This window comes from Pseudophryne corroboree, chromosome 2 (assembly GCF_028390025.1).
Source record: "Pseudophryne corroboree isolate aPseCor3 chromosome 2, aPseCor3.hap2, whole genome shotgun sequence".
In the NCBI taxonomy this organism is placed as follows: Eukaryota; Metazoa; Chordata; class Amphibia; order Anura; family Myobatrachidae; genus Pseudophryne; species Pseudophryne corroboree.
In genome coordinates, this window is record NC_086445.1 from 221,240,805 (window position 1) to 221,256,876 (window position 16,072).

Genomic DNA, 16,072 nt, shown 5'->3' on the forward strand with positions numbered 1-16,072 from the left:
TAAGGAAGGATTTTGAATCCCGGGTAAGACTCATACCAGCCACACCAATCACACCGTATAACCTGTGATCTGAACCCAGTTAACAGCATGATAACAGAGGAGCCTCTGAAAGATGGCTCACAACAATAATAACCCGATTTTTGTAACAATAACTATGTACAAGTATTGCAGACAATCTGCACTTGGGATGGGCGCCCAGCATCCACTACGGACTATGAGAAATAGAATTATCGGTAAGTAAATTCTTATTTTCTCTAACGTCCTAAGTGGATGCTGGGGACTCCGTAAGGACCATGGGGATTATACCAAAGCTCCCAAACGGGCGGGAGAGTGCGGATGACTCTGCAGCACCAAATGAGAGAACTCCAGGTCCTCCTCAGCCAGGATATCAATTTTGTAGAATTTTACAAACGTATTTGCTCCTGACCAAGTAGCTGCTCGGCAAAGTTGTAAAGCCGAGACCCCTCGGGCAGCCGCCCAAGATGAGCCCACCTTCCTTGTGGAGTGGGCATTTACAGATTTTTGGCTGTGGCAGGCCTGCCACAGAATGTGCAAGCTGAATTGTACTACAAATCCAACGAGCAATAGTCTGCTTAGAAGCAGGAGCACCCAGCTTGTTGGGTGCACACAGGATAAACAGCGAGTCAGATTTCCTGACTCCAGCCGTCCTGGAAACATATATTTTCAGGGCACTGACAACGTCTAGCAACTTGGAGGCCTCCAAGTCCCTAGTAGCCGCAGGCACCACCAATAGGTTGGTTCAGGTGAGACGCTGAAACCACCTTGGGGAGAAACGGAGGACGAGTCCTCAATTCCGCCCTGTCCGAATGGAAAATCAGATAAGGGCTTTTTCAGGATAAAGCCGCCAATTCTGACACGCGCCTGGCCCAGGCCAGGGCCAACAGCATGACCACTTTCCATGTGAGATATTTTAACTCCACAGATTTAAGTGGTTCAAACCAATGTGACTTTTGGAACCCAAAACTACATTGAGATCCCAAAGTGCCACTGGAGGCACAAAAGGAGGCTGTATATGCAGTATCCCTTTTACAAACGTCTGAACTTCAGGGACTGAAGCTAGTTCTTTTTGGAAGAAAATTGACAGGGACGAAATTTGAACCTTAATGGACCCCAATTTCAGGCCCATAGACACTCCTGTTTGCAGGAAATGTAGGAATCGACCCAGTTGAATTTCCTCCGTCGGGCTTACTGGCCTCGCAGCACGCAACATATTCTCGCCAATTGCGGTGATAATGTTTTTGCGGTTACATCCTTCCTGGCTTTGATCAGGATAGGGATGACTTCATCCGGAATGCCTTTTTTCCTTCAGGATCCGGCGTTCAACCGCCATGCCGTCAAACGCAGCCGCGGTAAGTCTTGGAACAGACAGGGTCCTTGCTGGAACAGGTCCCTTCTTAGAGGTAGAGGCCACGGATCCTCCGTGAGCATCTCTTGAAGTTCCGGTTACCAAGTCCTTCTTGGCCAATCCGGAACCACGAATATAGTGCTTACTCCTCTCCATCTTATCAATCTCAGTACCTTGGGTATGAGAGGCAGAGGAGGGAACACATACCCTGACTGGTACACCCACGGTGTTACCAGAGCGTCTACAGCTTATTGCCTGAGGGTCCCTGGACCTGGCGCAATACCTGTCGAGTTTTTAATCATGTGGAAGACTTCTGGGTGAAGTCCCCACTCTCCCGGGTGGAGGTCGTGCTGAGGAAGTCTGCTTCCCAGTTGTCCACTCCCGGAATGAATACTGCTGACAGTGCTATCACATGATTTTCCGCCCAGCGAAGAATCCTTGCAGCTTCTGCCATTGCCCTCCTGCTTCTTGTGCCACCCTGTCTGTTTACGTGGGTGACTGCCGTGATGTTGTCCGACTGGATCAACACCGGCTGACCTTGAAGCAGAGGTCTTGCTAAGCTTAGAGCATTGTAAATGTCCCTTAGCTTCAGGATATTTATGTGAAGTGATGTCTCCAGGCTTGACCATAAGCCCTGGATATTCCTTCCCTGTGTGACTGCTCCCCAGCCTCGCAGGCTGGCATCAGTGGTCACCAGGACCCAGTCCTGAATGCCTAATCTGCGGCCCTCTAGAAGATGAGCACTCTGCAACCACCACAGGAGGGACACCCTTGTCCTTGGTGACAGGGTTATCCGCTGATGCATCTGAAGATGCGATCCGGACCATTTGTCCAGCAGGTCCCACTGGAAAGTTCTTGCGTGGAATCTGCCGAATGGGATTGCTTCGTAGGAAGCCACCATTTTACCCAGAACCCTTGTGCATTGATGCACTGAGACTTGGCTCGGTTTTAGGAGGTTCCTGACTAGATCGGATAACTCCCTGGCTTTCTCCTCCGGGAGAAACACCTTTTTCTGGACTGTGTCCAGGATCATCCCTAGGAACAGAAGACACGTCGTCTGAACCAGGTGCGATTTTGGAATATTGAGAATCCAATCGTGCTGCCGCAACACGACCTGAGATAGTGCTACACCGACCTCCAACTGTTCCCTGGATCTTACCCTTATCAGGGAATTGTCCAAGGAAGGGATAACTAAAATTCACTTCCTTCGAAGGAATATCATCATTTCGGCCATTACCTTGGTAAAGACCCGGGGTGCCGTGTACCATCCATACGGCAGCGTCTGAACTGATAGTGACAGTTCTGTACCATAAACCTGAGGTACCCTTGGTGAGAAGGGTAAATTTTGACATGAAGGTAAGCATCCTTGATGTCCCGAGACATCATGTAGTCCCCTTCTTCCAGGTTCGCAATCACTGCTCTGAGTGACTCAATCTTGAATTTGAACCTCTGTACGTAAGTGTTCAAAGATTTTAGATTTAGAATCGGTCTCACCGAGCCGTCCGGCTTCGGTACCACAACAGTGTGGAATAATACCCCGTTCCCTGTTGCAGGAGGGGTATCTTGATTATCACCTGCTGGGAATACAGCTTGTGAATGGCTTCCAAAACTGTCTCCCTGTCAGAAGGAGACATCGGTAAAGCCGACTTTAGGAAACGGCGAGGGGGAGACGTCTCGAATTCTAATTTGTACCCCTGAGATATCACCTGAAGGATCCAGGGGTCTACTTGCGAGTGAGCCCACTGCGCGCTGAAATTCATTGAGACGGGCCCCCCACCGTGCCTGATTCTGCTTGTAAAGCCCCAGCGTATACTGAGGGCTTGGCAGAGGCGGGAGAGGGTTTCTGTTCCTGGGAACTGGCTGATTTCTGCAGCCTTTTTTCTTCTCCCTCTGTCACGGGGCAGAAATGAGGAACCTTTTGCCCGCTTGTCCACGAAAAGACTGCGCCTGATAATACGGCGTCTTCTCATGTTGAGAGGCGACCTGGGGTACAAACGTGGAATTCCCAGCTGTTGCCGTGGCCACGAGGTCTGAAAGACCGACCCCAAATAACTCTTCCCTTAATAAAGCAATACTTCCAAATGCCGTTTGGAATACGCATCACCTGACCACTGACGTGTCCATAACCCTCTACTGGTAGAAATGGACAACGCGCTTAGACTTGATGCCAGTCGGCAAATATTCCGCTGTGCATCACGCATATATAAAATGCATCTTTTAAATGCTCTATAGGCAAAAATATACTGTCCCTATCTAGGGTATCAATATTTTCAGTCAGGGAATCCGACCACGCCAACCCAGCACTGCACATCCAGGCTGAGGCGATTGCTGGTCGCAGTATAACACCAGTATGTGTGTAAATACCTTTTAGGATACCCTCCTGCTTTCTATCAGCAGGATCCTTAAGGGCGGCCATCTCAGGCGAAGGTAGAGCCCTTACAAGCGTGTGAGCGCTTTATCCCCCCTAGGGGGTGTTTCCCAACGCACCCTAACCTCTGGCGGGAAAGGATATAATGCCAATAACATTTTAGAAATTATCCGTTCTTATCGGGGGAAACCCACGCATCATCACACACCTCATTTAATTTCTCAGATTCAGGAAAACTACAGGTAGTTTTTCCTCACCGAACATAATACCCCTTTTTTGGTGGTACTCGTATTATCAGAAATGTGTAAAACATTTTTCATTGCCTCAATCATGTAACGTGTGGCCCTACTGGAAGTCACATTCGTCTCTTCACCGTCGACACTGGAGTCAGTATCCGTGTCGGCGTCTATATCTGCCATCTGAGGTAACGGGCGCTTTAGAGCCCCTGACGGCCTATGAGACGTCTGGACAGGCACAAGCTGAGTAGCCGGCTGTCTCATGTCAACCACTGTCTTTTATACAGAGCTGACACTGTCACGTAATTCCTTCCAACAGTTCATCCACTCAGGTGTCGACCCCCTAGGGGGTGACATCACTATTACAGGCAATCTGCTCCGTCTCCACATCATTTTTCTCCTCATACATGTCGACACAAAAGTACCGACATACAGCACACACACAGGGAATGCTCTGATAGAGGACAGGACCCCACTAGCCCTTTGGGGAGACAGAGGGAGAGTTTGCCAGCACACACCAGAGCGCTATATATATACAGGGATAACCTTATTTAAGTGTTTTTCCCCTTATAGCTGCTGTATAGTTAATACTGCGCCTAATTAGTGCCCCCCTCTCTTTTTTTTAACCCTTTCTGTAGTGTAGTGACTGCAGGGGAGAGACAGGGAGCTTCCCTCCAACGGAGCTGTGAGGGAAAATGGCGCCAGTGTGCTGAGGAGATAGGCTCCGCCCCTTTTTCGCGGACTTTTCTCCTGCTTTTTTATGGATTCTGGCAGGGGTTAAATGCATCCATATAGCCCAGGAGCTATATGTGATGCATTTTTTTTGCCATCCAAGGTGTTTTTATTGCGTCTCAGGGCGCCCCCCCCCCAGCGCCCTGCACCCTCAGTGACCGAAGTGTGAAGTGTGCTGAGAGCAATGGCGCACAGCTGCAGTGCTGTGCGCTACCTTGTTGAAGACAGGACGTCTTCTGCCGCCGATTTTCCGGACCTCTTCTGCCTTCTGGCTCTGTAAGGGGGCCGGCGGCGCGGCTCTGGGACCCATCCAAGCTGGGCCTGTGATCGTCCCTCTGGAGCTAATGTCCAGTAGCCTAAGAAGCCCAATCCACTCTGCACGCAGGTGAGTTCGCTTCTTCTCCCCTTAGTCCCTCGATGCAGTGAGCCTGTTGCCAGCAGGTCTCACTGAAAATAAAAAACCTAATCTAAAACTTTCACTAAGAAGCTCAGGAGAGCCCCTAGTGTGCACCCTTCTCGTTCGGGCACAGAGATCTAACTGAGGCTTGGAGGAGGGTCATAGGGGGAGGAGCCAGTGCACACCAGATAGTCCTAAAGCTTTCTTTAGATGTGCCCAGTCTCCTGCGGAGCCGCTATTCCCCATGGTCCTTACGGAGTCCCCAGCATCCACTTAGGACGTTAGAGAAATACCAAATCATATATTCTGTGTAACACTAATATATATGTATGTATATATATATATATATATATATATAGATAGATATATATAGATAGATATAAAATGAGTATAGATATAACAATGCACACTAGATACTGGAAGTATAGATGTATATCACAGAATGCTTGTACTAAATATTCAGCTAGCAGTACACTTGTTCTTAACTAACACGGTCTAAAATGACATATAGAATACTTAAGTGCCTGCAAAAATGCACAGCGCTGATGAGACAGGCTGCTTTACAGAGGAGACAGAGCCCTGCAGTCCTGGAGATCAGCCAAGCTAGTAGTGAAGATGGCGCCAAAATCTCTGTCAGGGAGTGAGGGAGAGTGAAATGCAGCTCCAGGGCGGGAACACCAGCAGTAGATGGCGCCCGGAGCTGGGGGAGGGGCTACAGGTCAGCACCTTATCCCCTATGCTGGTCCTCACCACCAGGTACTGTAAAGCATATATAAAACTGATTTTAGTAAATCCGACATGTGCTCCCTTGCCCTGTTGTATATAGTGGGGTCCCTGTGCAGTACAGTGTCCACGCCAGCGGCGTGGTCCGTCTCCGGGACCGCGATTAACCGGCGGGACCCACCTGGGGGAACCTCTTACCTCCTCCCTGATATTCAGCCACGCGATCCTGGAGAGCGTCAGCGGTGGTGTGCCTGATGACCGGTGCACCTCCGCTGCAAGTACCCGGGAACCCGGCCGCAGGAGTATGCAGCGCTGCTGGGGAGGCGATGGAGCCGAAGCACAGAATGTCAGACTGACATAAATAGTGCTGCGGCCCTTGAAGTCTTTTTAAAAAGCTCTTTTCAGGGCTGCCTAGCGCAGCCCCACCTGCTAGGGACCTGCACTGCAGGCACCAACTTACAAACTGAGCTCCAGTGCCTAGAGGCGGGGTTATAGAGGAGGCAGTGCAATACATCCTGGGAAGAGTCCAACTCTACTCTGTACCCCGCTGCAGAAATATATATATATTACACACACACACTATATTTGTTTTCACCTCTTTTAAAGGGGGGGAGGGGGATGAACTTACGCACCTGCAGCCAGTGTCTATGTAATGTTTGTAATGTACTTCTACTTACATTATTTAAAAAATATATATATACACACACACACACACACACACACACGACTTACAGAATTATATAAATAGTGCTCTCAGTCGGTCTGCAGGGGCTGAAGCCTGAAGCAAATTGGCAGTGCTCCAGCTACGCTCTGAGAAAATGACTGGTGGGTCAGGGTCAAACTCACAAGACTGAGCCATTTGCGGGACCTTGGCGGTCGATATACTGACGCCGGGATCCTGAAGGAGGATGCAATCCTGCCGTCATCATACCGGTGCCGCATGGGATACCGGCGTCACAATACCAACACCCAGCATCCCGATCGTCCTGACAGTTGGCATCCTGACGCGGGGGTGGGAGATTAGGTTTAGGCAGGAGAAGAAGGGGGTAGGGAGGGGTTAGGATTAGGGTGCAGGGCCAGGAAGGGTTAGGCACCACCCGTGAGGTTTAGACTCCCACAAGGGAGGGTTAAGGTAGGGGGCAATTGGGATTCTGATGGATGGGATGCCGCTCTCGGTATGCTGACCGCCAACGTCCCGTCCATCGGTTAATCATACTGAACCCTGCTGTACATGCAAGTGCCCCTTTAGGGCTTGAAGCCCGGAGGCAAAGGTCTCCATTGCTTCTGGGAGTTATGCCCCTGACTGCCTGACAACCTACAGATTATTATTAGTAATTGAGTTAATATTGCTCACCTTCATTGACTGTAGAGACAAAGGGAATGCTACTAAGAATGTTTAATGAGTAATGAAGTGTGTATAATAATGAATTGTATGTGTAACTACAGAATTTTCTTCTACCAGTGTCAGCCATGTAGGAGTGGCTTGTCCGCTCCTAGTGCCATGCAAGTATTGTCCTCATATCCTTAGCTGCGGGGGGATTTCATTGTCATACCAGAATAAATGCATTTACTTGGGTATGGCTTTACCTGCTCATCGCGGCACAGTACGGGCGTTAGGTCTGCATGCGATCCTCACGGCCCAGCATGGCGCAGTAACAGCATGTAGTGTTCCCGTTGTGGGAAGAGGCAGGGTTGATCGTTAGTCACTTGCTCCTTAAGTATTCCTTTGGAGCTGCAAGATAACTGTACACTGAGGTTGCTAGGGATCCATCTTTCCTGCAAAAATATACAAGAGATCAACATTATTGTAAGAAGAATCAGACCGTTTTAGTCAAAGTAAGAAAATAATGAACATAGTCAAAATACCTGAAATTCACTGGGCTCAAAGACAGATTATGAAAGGACTGGGGATGGGGTACTAGAGCCTCCAAACTTAACGCTACACTCTGAGTCACCGTATGGCACTTGGCAAGAAAAGATGCAACAGTCCAGCTCTAACTGTGCCCACAATAACATCTTCCCCATCATGTAATCTAAGCCAATCAGCCAGTACACAATAGTAGTTCATTAGAAGCGTTTGAGTGTATTATTTTACTTATCTAATACTCACCTTCTAATGCTGTTTGGAATGCTGCGTTTGTTCCCACGGTTACAGTTCAAGATATATCTATGGCTTGATAAGCATTATAAACAGATATACAGGCGGCATTCTCAATATCATAATTACTGCCTGCCTCTTGATACAGCAAGGAATAAGAAGTAGGGATAATAACCGCCCCCTGCTCTCACCAAGCAGATTACTGACAGGTCTCCATTAGATACACCTGCAGGACAATATGGCTAGGAGCCTGCTTTGCAGACTCAGCTGCCATATTGGTTTTGGCTTTGATAAGGGAGTAAGGTGTTTATGCCAGCGGTGTGTGCCTGCACAGATAGACAGACAGGGCTGGGAGTACAGTGGAAAGGAAAAGATCATCCTCTACACTCTCTCTCCTCCAACCAGATGAAATAACCAGGACAAAGAGCCTGCCAGCCAGTAAATTGACATTTATTACCCTCAGGAAGAATAGCAGTCATTCCCACAAGGCAGAAAAGGCATCTGGAGGAGGAGTCAAGAAGGAGGGGGTCAGCCTGCATTAACCCTTCAGCACCAAAATTAATTTATTGTCCTACTTAGTGCACTGACAGCCCACCGTCTGCATCATACTTTAGGTATGCAAAGCTCCGGCACCGCCAATTTATCTCCACCATCCATTTTAATATTATATTGCAAATTGGCTTGCTACAACACTTATTGTCCCTACATTATGCTACCTGGAATATCCTGACAGAAGTGAGAAATAATTAACTATGTTTCTGTTGGAGGGCATTAAACGTGACTGACATTATTCTTAAGTATGGTGTGCAGTAAAAGCACTGTGCACTTCCTGTGCCCTCGTATGGAAATGCGTATGGAAATGGGGTGGGGGTTATCCAAAGAGGGGCGCAGACGATCACTGGAACATTTCTAAAAGATAAGTAGTAGTGTGACAAAATGGAAATAAAAAACATTAACCCAGAGATCTGGTATAGAAAAAGCATAAGTAGCTAATCTGTGCTGCTTTTTTGTTGTTGTATTTTGTTACAGGTTTTCCATGTGACCATTTTTTATAGATGCCCCTCACCCCCCATTGTAATATTGCCCATCATTCAAGATCAAGAATCATAATAATATATTATAGGAGATATTAACTCATCGCCCTAGAAAAGGTGCTGAGAAATCTGAACTAACCGAGCTGGATAGGGATCAGGGTTACTCAGCTTTTTTTCTTGCCAAATTCTTGATGTTTTATTAATCCAATAACCCACAACATATTATAGCACGTGTTCGGAAGTCCTAGATGAGAGAGAAAAAGTCATCTAGGCGGAAACAGGACTGTCACAGGGTACCCATAATCGAAATAGAAGCTGTGGGATCACAGTGTTTGACAGGCTGGAGAGAGGAGAGTGTGTGTTTTGTGAGGGATTTGCAGAACACTGGGTGGGAGATTCAAACCAGCTGTGACTAGAATGAGGAATGAAAGCAGCACATGGCTTGACAGGAGATTCAACCAGCCAATCAGGAACCACAATCACTATACACCTCCCATTCTACAAAACAAATCTCTAGGAAATCATTCAAACATCCCAGTTCTCTTTGCTATCAAAAACAGAAGTCATGATATCCTTATCGGATAATGGGGTAGTTCCAATTAAATGTCCCAAAGTTCTACATGGGGTGGGCAGCTGATGCAAAGTGGGCATGCCATTTAGGACTGCACAAATAAAAACACAATTTTGGTGATACTTAATTATAAGGCATATAAAGCTAAATTCGAGAATGAAAAGCAAGAAAGACAAAATCCCATGATAGCCAACTGGAATTTAATTCAAATAAAAGATGCTCAACAAAATGTCACAAGAGAAATAAATAGTATGTAGCAATTCCGCATTCATTGTCCAAGTGAACATAACCACAACCAATAAACAAACTTACGTAATGGTATTTTTTAGTAGATACAAATCATGAAAGTTGGGCAAAGAAAGAAAGAAGACATCCCAGATACATTTTATAATATAGAACAGGTAATAAAATAGCAGGCCTAGAATACAAATAACACATACTACTATTTTAAGGAAGCACACATCACTGCACCACGTAGCCATGCTGATGCTACCCGCTAGGTTACTATGGACAACTCTAAACATCTGGTAGTTTAAAGTGCGGTTACACCACACTGTAGCTGTATTGGCTGAGGGACCTGCAGAGCTATCAGATTGGCTGCCTACACCATATAGTGCAGGCAGTTGTATTCCAAACTGCCTGTAACAGACAAGATATAAAAGGTAGGAAGGCCCTGCCCACAATCTAGAGCAGCGGTCGCCAACCCGTCGCTCGCAGCCACAATCCGGGTCACTCGACCCCTGCTGGCTGCTTCCCAACTTCAGGGGGGAGTCCACAATTGACTTTCCCCGTCTTTTCCGTAGCACTCCTCCGCCGGAGGATACAGATGCTAGAGGTCATACTTGACCTCTAGCATCTGACAGCTAAAGCTACCCAGAAGTGCCAGAAGCGCACAGCGCTGGCACCAACTGGAGAGGATGCAGCTTTCTACAAAGCTGCATCTTCTTCCATGATACCCCTGGCGACGAGCATGACACCCCTGGCGACGAGCATGACACCCCTGACAATGAATAGGTAATTGAAAAATAATTAGAAGCAGCCTTACTGTGGGGCATAATGTGTAATGGGCATTACGGTGTGAGGCATAACGTTTAAGGGGCATTACTATAAAAAAAAAATGACAGTTAATGTGAGGGGCGTGAAAGTTTTTTTTTCTGTGGTGGCCAATGTCTGGGCGTGCAGGTTGCAAAACTGTGGTATATGGTGGTAATTTCCTCCAATGCCACAGCCCTTGCAGTGAGGCCACACACCCTTTTTGGAGCATGCACACCTACAGCACTCGCTACTTCTTTACTTTTCATATGTCAATGTGATTGGGTGCCAGAAACTTTTTTAGCAGGGGGGGACACAAAGGTTATAGCTACGCCACTGCCCACGAGTCTGGTCTCAACACAGAGAGCCCCAGCACCCATTCAAGTACAGCATTTTTTTCCAAACCTTTAGTAGCTCTTCTGTAGCTCTTTTATTAGCTCTTCAGGAGGTTTCATTTTTCTTGAGACGCTCACACCTCAATTAAGGCTAGAAACCACTAACTTAGTGGGATATAGGCATGGATACACAAGGACAAGTGCTATCTTTTGAATAATAGTCCAGCCAGATTGCAGAGGTTCTTGGTGGGCTGTATGATATGGTCACGCAACAATAATGGCAAGGGATCAGGAGGATGTAAAAGTAATGAAAAAGAAATAATGTGAGGACTACACAGAGGAGATGTAATTAGATAGGAAAGCTTATAAAGGTAATGTTGGCAGTTCCAGAATTTGAAAAGCTTGCCTGAAGAGTTTTCAGGGAACGCTTGAAGGTTTGGAGACTGGAGGAGAATAATTGTGTGAATCGGAGGGCATTCCACTGCTACGCTACGGATTTAGAGTGCCTTTCTGCTGCGGGCTCCACTGGGCTCCACAAGGAAAGACATAGGGGTGTAGAGTAGGATCTTGATCCGAGGCACCAACAGGCTCAGAAGCTTCGACTGTTCCCAGAATGCATAGCGCCGACTCCTCTATAACCCCGCCTCCCTGCACAGGAGCTCAGTTTTGTAGTTGGTGCCGCAGATAGCAGGCACATAACAGAGGGGCTGCTCTGGGCAGCCCTAAGAAGACCTTTTTTTGAGAAGAAAAGTGAAGACTTCAAGGGCTGTAGCAGTGTGTACATGTCTAGTGACATTCACTGCTGCAGCTCCATCTCTCCCCAGCAGCGCTGTACACTCCCGAGCCCTGGTTGCCTTGTAACAACAGCAGGAGGCTCCGGTTTTCTTCTGAGTCAGGCACACACAACGGGGGCTCTCCGTGATCGCGTGGCCGCGGTTCAGGAGGTGGTGAGTGGGTACCGCTCACGGGACCCGTGCTTTATCGCGATCTGGCGCGGTTGGTGGACACTGTGGCAGTACAGGCGATCCCACTAGATCACCAGGGCATGGGTGCAGGTCAGGTTTTCTCTTAAAACTTTTTTTGTGTGTAGCCCGCAGTACCTGGTGGTTTTGCCAGCAGAGGGGATAAGTCTTAGACCTGGAGCCCCTCCCCAGCCCCAGGGCGCCATTTCCAGCAAATGTTCCCGCCCTGGAGCTGCTATCTGTCTCTCCCTCACTCCCTGTCAGTGTTTGGGCACCATTTCTCTCAGCTATACTGTTCCTGGGACTGCTTGGGCAAATCCTCCTTTGTAAAGCCGCCTGGTTGACAGCGCTGTGACTTTACATGACACTTAAGTATTCTACATGTCAATTAGACAGTGTTAGTTAAGAAAGAGTGCATTTAGTCAGGGTTCTCTGGTACAAGTACCCTGTGATATACATCCAGTTCTTACTGTGCAGTGTTATATCTATTGACTACATAGCTCTCTATATATATATATATATATATATATATATATATATATATATATATATATATATATATATATATATATATAATAAGCTGGTCCAGTGCAGTATTATTGTTAGTAATAACCTCTGCATTGTATAACTGACTATATGTGTGTGCATTAGCTTGCTGAGTGGTTTCCATTTCGTGTCTCTCACTCAACTTGCTATCCCTATATTCTATAACCTGAGACTTGGTGCGTCAGGTTTTATAATTATATAGGATTTTCACAAGATATACTTTAATACGTATTTTTCTTTGTGATTTTAGTCACCATATCTCTCCTGTATCCCTGCTTGCGCTGACTACACTGCGCAGGGGTTTGGGCAAGAGGTATTGTGCTGCTGACAATTGTACTGTGTTACCTGATACTGCAAGTTATATCATGCCTGCTTCTGAGGGTAACGGTTCTGAGGCTGAACACACTGCCGCTGTTGCTGAAGCCACAGATCCCTATGAGGAGACCATAGCAGCTGTGGGCTCTGGGGGCTCCTTGCCCCCCAGTGGGACTGTGTCAACGGGGGTGCATAATGACCCACCGTGGGCTACTTTCGCCACGCTTCTACATACGCTAGTTACTAAACTAACACCCCCTATGGGACCTCCCATGCCGGTGCAACCGTATGTGGTCCCTGCAGCTAACCCGCCGTGGGCGGATAATTTGTCTGCTCAATTGAAGAAGTGGAACCAGTCCCTGACTACTAAAAAGTCTGGCCCTCGCTCGCCTAAGACCAAGGGGTCCTCTAAGCGAGCTCTTATCTCCTCACAATCCACTGCTGTCACTGACACCTCATCTGATGAAGATGGCGCTTACACTGACCCCACAGGTTCTGACTCAGATACGGCTGAGGGGGAGGGTAGTTCACATGTGGATGTTCCTGATCTTTTGGAGGCTATTAAGTTGATTTTACAGATTACGGATGATCCCGAGCCATCCGCCCCTCCTAAGAAACCAGATAGGTTCAAGCGTCAGAAGGTGGTTAAACAAGTTTTACCTCACTCTGACCACCTAGTGGATATACGTCAGGAACCCTGGGGAAACCCGGGAAAGAAGTTTGTGCCTCAAAAGAAGATGATGGCTCGCTATCCCCTCGCGCCAGAGCTGTCTAAAAATTGGGAAACGCCTCCTCCAGTAGACTCACATGTGGCTAGGATGGTGGTTTCCTCAGCTCTACCTGTCACTACCGTCACGTCTCTAAAAGAGCCTACAAATAAACGTGTGGAGGGTTGTCTAAAAGCGATTTACACCCTCACGGGTGGTGCACAAAGGCCCACTATTGCAGCAACATAGGCTTCAGAGGCTACTGAAGCATGGGCCCTAGAGTTAGAAGCTGAAATCTCTTCTGACCATGCTAGACAATGCTTGTCATATATTGTCACAGCTTCTCACTATATTAAAGAGGCGGCTTCTGATGCCGGTATCCTAGCAGCCAAGGCCTCTACTACGTCAGTCCTGGCTCGCCGGATATGGCTGAGATCCTGGCCTGTGGATCTGGATTCTAGAAAAACCCTGGAGGTACTCCCTTTTAAGGGAGATATTCTGTTTGGGGAGGACTTAAATAAGATAGTGGCTGACTTGGCTACTGCTAAAACTGCCTGTCTGCCAAGTACCGCTCCTTCTGTGTCGAAGGCTAAAGGTACGTCCTTTCGCCCCTTTCGTCCTTCAGGTAAAGCAAAAGGTCAGGCGTACAACAAGCAGGCCCGCACTTCCAAACCTGGTAAGCCGAAGCCCAAAAGAGCATGGGCTGCCCGTCAGGCAGCTTCCAAGACCGATAAGCCTGCCGAATGACGGGGCGGGCCTCCCCCTGGGGGATCCCAGGGTGAAGGGCCGGCTCCTAGGGTATACCCAGGAATGGTTGAAGACCACTTCAGATGCCTGGGTACAGGAAGTCGTCACTCGAGGTTACGCCATAGCCTTCAAAAACCGACCCCCTCATCGATTTTGCCGGACAGACGTCCCGTTGGACCAGACAAAGGCAAACACTCTACATTCGGTGGTACAGACCCTCCTGGATACAGGAGTCGTAGTACAGGTGCCTCTTGCTCAGAGGGGCCGGGGGTGCTTTTCTCCGCTGTTTCTGGTCCCGAAACCGAATGGGTCCTCCCGGCCCATTCTCAACCTCAAGGCATTGAACAGGTTTGTGAAAGTTTCCAAGTTCCGTATGGCAACCCTTCGCTCTATAGTTCTGGCCTTGGAATCTGGGGACTACATGGTCTCCCTGGACATACAGGATGCTTACCTGTATATTCCTATAGTAGCGTCACATCAGCAATACCTGAGGTTTGCGATTGGCAACCTCCGTTACCAGTTTCGGGCGTTACCTTTTGGTTTAACTACGGCTCCGCGAGTCTTCACCAAAGTTATGGCGGTGATGACGGTGGTACTCCGCCATCAAGGGGTCAGGATACTGCCGTATCTGGACGACTTGTTAATTCTGGCAAATTCCCCCAGAACTTCTCCTAAGTCATCTGTTTCTACAAGCCCACGGGTGGCTCATCAACTGGAAGAAATCCTCCCTGGTTCCTGCTCAGAGCATGGTGCACCTGGGAGCGCTATTGGACACTCACAATCAGCGGTTGTTCTTGTCTCAGGAGAAAGTCCTGAAGCTTCAGGACAGGATTTGTTGCTTCCTTTCTAGTCCGCAAGTGTCGATACGTTCGGCGATGCAGGTGCTGGGCCTCATGATATCAGCATTCGACATGGTGGAGTATGCTCAATTCCATTCTCGCCCCCTCCAGAGGCCGATTCTAGTCAAGACGGCCTACCTCACCGGAACAGGTCTCACATGATCTCATTGACTCCGGAGGTCCGTCTGTCGCTGCACTGGTGGCTCCAGGACCAACGATTGTGCAGGGGCCGTCCATTCTGGATATCCGACTGGGTCCTGTTGACGACAGATGCCAGTCTCAGAGGTTGGGGAGCGGTGCTGGAGCAACACTCCCTTCAGGGTCGGTGGACCAAGGAGGAATCTCTCCTCTCGATCAACATTCTGGAATTGCAGGCGGTCTTCAATGCGTTGACCCTGGCCCAGCATTTAATTCAGAACCGTCCTGTTCAAGTACAGTCGGACAACGCCACCACAGTGGCTTACATAAACCATCAAGGCAGCACTCGAAGCCGTTTGGCAATGAAGGAAGTGTCACGGATTCTACATTGGGCGGAACGCCATCTACCGGCCATATCGGCAATATTCATTCCGGGAGTCCTGAATTGGGAAGCGGACTTTCTCAGTCGTCAGGACGTACACGCCGGAGAGAGGGGCCTCCATCCAGAAGTGTTTCAACTCCTAGTGGAAAAGTGGGGCCTTCTAGACGTGGATCTGATGTCTCGACACAATCACAAGGTTCCGGTCTTCGGAGCAAGGACAAGGGATCCTCAAGCAGCATTCGTGGATGCGCTGGCGGTGCCGTGGAGGTTTCGGCTGCCGTAGGTGTTCCCTCCGGTGTCACTCCTGCCCAGGGTAATTCGGAAGTTCAAGCAAGAAAGAGGAATTCTGCTTCTCATAGCTCCGTCTTCTGCTCGGATTTACTATAGGGTCTGACATTCTTACTTTGTTTGGTGCGCATCTAATAATTATGATGCTTCCAAGTTTAGTATAGCCAAGTTGTTGGCTTTTCTTCAGCAGGGCCTGGACTTAGGCCTGCGTCTGGCCTCCCTCAAGGTTCAAGTATCTGCCTTGTCGGTGTGGTTT

General features: G+C 48.3%; 1 protein-coding gene and 1 long non-coding RNA gene across 2 annotated transcripts in view; one reads left to right on the plus strand and one right to left on the minus strand.

Moving 5' to 3' along the window:
- MBD6 (methyl-CpG binding domain protein 6) overlaps window positions 1-16,072 on the minus strand; it is a 183,312-nt gene that overhangs the window by 92,509 nt on the left and 74,731 nt on the right. Inside the window, exon 2 of the mRNA XM_063952352.1 lies at window positions 7,410-7,598. The gene's annotated coding sequence lies outside the window, so the exon portion shown is untranslated. The remainder of the gene's footprint in view (window positions 1-7,409; window positions 7,599-16,072) is intronic.
- The window catches only part of LOC135010371 (uncharacterized), a 166,334-nt gene that overhangs the window by 8,309 nt on the left and 141,953 nt on the right, over window positions 1-16,072 (plus strand). The gene's annotated exons all lie outside the window — the stretch shown is intronic.